Raw genomic sequence first — 4,715 nt, 5'->3', positions numbered from 1 at the left:
TCTGCATTTCGTGCATTCTCAAGTTTATGATGCAATTGCGGCTTTTTTTTTACATGATAAGCACGTTCATTCAACATTGGCGCTGCAAGGACTTGCACAAATCTAAATCATAAGTGGCCATCGTCAGATCCACTACAGACACCACTCACTCTGCTCGTCAGATTAAATAAAGCTCCACCCTCCACCAAAGTATTACAATAGGCCGTTTAGATTGAGTAGACTAAAGTGGATAATAGTGAGAAATATTACTGATGGGGTTCAAGCTTTATTTCGTATTGGTTTTTCTATGCACTCTACTATTCGGCCTCGCCATCATTGACGATGGAAAGGTGCAGACTCTTAATTTCTTCAAACTAATTCTAATTTCGCTACAAGATTACTCAGTTTTAATGTCGCTAATTTCACTGATCTGCATGCAGGTGCACATTGTATACATGGGGAGATTACTCTACAATAATAGACAAGAGATTATAACCAGTAATTTGCAGGTTCTTTCGTCTGTTCTCAAAAGGTACGAAATTATGAAATATTCAAATTTCAGAATTGCACAGGTGCGGCTATTAATTGATTTTATATTTGCAAATTTATGTCTCGAGTTTTATCTACGGTATTCATTTTTAATTGAAATGTAGTTTTATTATTATTAGAATAATACACGTTTCCAGTTGACCCATCATCTAGAGAAATTGATTTTTTTGTTATTATATTTATGTGTGGGCCGGGTATTTGAACTTTTGCAGTCGGAGACACGCAAAGCAATCTCTGGTACGTAGCTATACTTCTTCTTTCAATCGATTCACAGCTCTATTATCCAAAGAGCAAGAGACTACATTAGCTGGTAAGTTTCGTTAACGACTGTGTTTCTTAATGAGTAAGCCCCCACGTTCCTATTGTGATATATAAATTCCCACAATTTAGCAGGGAAAGCAGGAGTATTATCAGTGTTTCGTAATCCAGTGTTAAAACTTCATACAATGCACTCATGGGAATGCTTAGAAAAAGACTTGGCCATGGCAGGCTCTTCTTACAGAGAACCGAAATCTTCTGGCGCTAATGTCATAATAGGGTTTCCAGATACAGGTATATTAGTCTTTTGAAACTCCATTTGGTTAAGTTCAGTTTTGATTGTAGAGTTCGGGAGAAATATTTGAAATTGGACTATTTTAGAATTAGTATAATAACGAACATGTTTATTTATTTTAAATTTATATTAAAAAAATAAATTATAAAGAGATTGGTTTTCTTATTTTATATCTATGAATTCTAAAAAGTGTATTGTAAAAAACCCATTAATTTGTTTGGAAAATAATGTAATTTTTTTATAAGATTATGATAAAATTTGTCACAATTTTTTTAAAGTCTGAGTTATAGCTATCAAATTTCAGGATTTTGGGTGCCTAGGTTTTGGATGTTGTTGAATCCATTTTCACCCTAAAAAACAAATTAAACATTACCATTCTGATTTTTTGAAAAAAAAATTTACAGGTGGAAAGAAAATTGCAGCCAGGGTTGAAATATGTGTAGGGTCAATTTAATTAATTTTTTTATTTTCCTTTTTCCTTTTTTTCTCCCATTCAAGTGAGAAAACCAAATTTGAAAACATAATTTAAAAAAATTCTAAAATCCTCAATCTAATTAAATTTAAAGAAATGATATTTTGAAATATATTAAGAGTAATATGCTTGTCCTAAAAAACACTCTCTAATATGTTAAGAGTAATATGCTTATCCTAAAAACACTTTCTAGTATGAAAGAAATGTAATATAATATTATGTTCAAGGTTTTGACTCAATCAAATTACATAAAATTAAAAAATATTTAAACATTAAAATTAAAAAAAATTATAATTATAATTATTAATAAAACATTATGATTTCATTCAATTAAATTAAAAAATAATAACATAAAATAAATTATTAGAATTAGAATTAATAATTAAAAATTGATTCTTCATCTATTAATTATTGACATTGGGTGAAAAGAGATTTGAGACATCAAATCCAGTGTAATTTAAAAAAAAAAAAGAGATTTCATTCATGTTTTTTTTTTTCTCAGTAAAACTAGCTAATTGATTATATTATATACAAGTAACATTACATGCAGAAAAACAGTTTGTCCAGGGCCAACTGTGGCACCTTGGAAGACCTTGCTTGACACAAAATATGCCCATGCCGGGGCATCACCTCCATGATAAACCAAAACATCTGACACAGACTTGAACTTAGACAGTAGTTTAGCAGCCCGCGCAGGGGCGTCCAGCAAAAAGACTCATAGTGGACCTTGCCATGACACATAACAGATGGACATAGAGTATGAAAAAAAACTAAAAGCACACAAACATAGCGAGAGAAGTTAACCAGAGAGTGCCTCTGAGGATTAGTCTTCAGGCTCTTCCTCAATGATATAGCACCATCCTTGGCCTTCAGGAACACCAGCCCACATTTCCCAGGGATCCTTCTCAGTGGCCGGCGGAATCTGCTATGGAGGCTGAGGAGGGGCTTGTTGCGGCTCCTTCCCTAAATTTCCCTTTTCAATTCGAGGCTGCAGCACTGGACTATCCTCGCTATTGCCCTCAGGAGGCATCTCAGCCGAAACCGGTTGCTTTCCCTTGTCGTTCTCCTCCGGAACCTTCGTAAAGAGGACTCATATATGCGCATTGATGCCTGTGTTTCCCTACGAGCTGCCCAATGTGAAAACAACTGAGGCGAAAGCTGGAAGCACGGGCTCACCTTCACTGGAGCTGCCCACCTCCAAGAACTGATTGGCCGGAACTGGTAAGGCTCCCGCCCTCCTATAGCAGTAGCAGCAGCAGCAGTGATGGTGTTCATCTGCTGCAGGGGTGCGAGAAGATGTCCCGCGTCCAGGTCCCCTCCTGCTCGGCTGTCTCTCCCGCAGTCGCACCATAATTTCCATGATTCCTTCAAATTGCTCCAAGAACGAACTTGTGGGTTTGAAATCCCAACTCTTTCTGCTGCCTGAGTGCCGTCCCCAACTCCAAACAAAGCCGAGTTCAATTGCCCAGGTACCACGCACAGGATGAGCCAGCAAGAAGCAAACGTCGCCTAGGTGAACGCCTTCACCTCCCGCCTCAGATGGGTTCCTTCTTCCCTCAGAACTCTGTGTTGCTAGCTTGGTTCTCTGAGCCCTGAGCAGCAACATTCTTTCCCATTTAACCTTGCATTCATTCTCTTTGGATTTGCAGGCATTGAATTCCCGCTCCGGGTTCTCCATCGTTCCCAGCGTCGCCATAAAGATCTCTGTCGCGCCTCCCCCTTCTTAACGTTTCGGTGGCCCTGGACATTAATTCCCTTCACTCTTCACGTGGCGGCACATGTTGAGCATGTGGCACGCCATGCCCGATGACACCCGCATCTGGGGTGTTGGCCTCTTCTTGGATCAGGCTGTCTAGTTCCTGAGCCCTTGAAGTGTCCGTTATGATGTCTATGGATCCTGTAAGGAGATAGTGATCATTGTCTGCACCTGTCTTAGCTAGACAGTCGGCAACCTTGTTACATTCTCTTTTGGTATGGGTGAAGGTAATTGCTCTATTGTTGCGGAGAGCTTGTTCAATGGCTTCTAGCAGGGTAGCAAGTCTCCAGCTATTGGTGATTTTTCCAGCCTGTGAGCCATTCTGAAGTCTCCTGGCCATGTTTATGAGAATCTGGGAGTCTCCTTCCACAATTAGCGGCTGAAGATTGAGATTCCCTGCGAGAAGAATTCCTTGCCATAGGCCTTCGATTTCTGCCGAGTTGTTGGTGTCCCAGCCCAAAGATCCGAAGTATAACTGCAAGGGTGTGCCTGCTTGATTCCTGATGATGCCTCCGAAGCCTGCTTTGCCCGGGTTGCCTTTGGAGGCCCCATCAAAGTTGAGCTTGTAAGAGTTCATGGGGGGGGGCCTTCCATGTGGCCTGAGTGGTGCTGCTGCTTGTGGAAGTACTTCTAGAGTGGGGGATCTGAGGTAGAGTTAAATTCCAGTTGCTTAGAATGCCTTTCTCGAAGTCTAGAGATGGGAGATCTTCCTGTGTCCAGGAGTGGAGAGCCAGCGTTTCATTGAGGTTGCCGCATATTCTGGTCCATAGATCATCCATCTTCGAGCTCTGATTCTTGAAAATCCTCTTATTCCGTTCTTTCCATATACCCCATAGGATGAGGCCTGGTAGAAGTTTCCATAGGCAATTGAGGAGCGCGCTTTTGTAGGGGTGTTGCGGCCAATGTCTGAGGGAGTCCGTTATGTCATCCATTGTTCTGCATTTCTTTTGACATCTGAAACTAGCCTTTTCCCACAAGTGATTGGCTAGGGGGCATGAGTCCAATAAGTGTTGGAGTGTCTCTTCATTTTGATGGCAGTTAGGACATATAGAAGGTCCATGGAAGTTCCTCCTTCGTAATTTGTCCCAGGTGAGAATTTTTTTGTGACTTACCAGCCACAGAAAATAAGAGACTTTGGGCCAAGAATTAGAATCCCAAATTAAACTCCAGATTGGGTCTGAAGGATTGTTCTGGGTGCAGACTATTTTGTAGGCCTCTGAAGTTGAGAAGTTACCTTTTGGGCGGTATCCCCATCTTAGGATATCGTTGCCCTCATCATGTCTGATTCTCCTTCTTCCAAGCTCCCTTTCTAAGTCCCCTGTATCCTGTAGATTTGTGAGATTAGCTAGCTGATTTCCCTGCATCCATTTCCTGAATCCGTGCTCCGACTCCTGCAACCAATGATG

At 40.7% G+C, this 4,715-nt stretch overlaps 1 long non-coding RNA gene across 1 annotated transcript; it reads left to right on the top strand.

The window, feature by feature from the left end:
- The first annotated feature begins 417 nt into the window (after positions 1 to 417).
- LOC149221133 (uncharacterized) lies at positions 418 to 1,141 on the top strand. The gene is made up of 2 exons (XR_016248806.1): positions 418 to 511; positions 741 to 1,141. It is a non-coding gene; the product is annotated as an uncharacterized LOC149221133 (long non-coding RNA).
- Positions 1,142 to 4,715: the final 3,574 nt, after the last annotated feature.

The sequence above is a fragment of the Pinus tabuliformis genome, chromosome Q, assembly GCF_031772625.1.
Source record: "Pinus tabuliformis cultivar Carrire ecotype Pingquan chromosome Q, CPIR1, whole genome shotgun sequence".
In the NCBI taxonomy this organism is placed as follows: domain Eukaryota; kingdom Viridiplantae; phylum Streptophyta; class Pinopsida; order Pinales; family Pinaceae; genus Pinus; species Pinus tabuliformis.
Note: the sequence above shows the minus strand (reverse complement) of the source record. Positions and strands in the feature narration are given on the sequence as shown.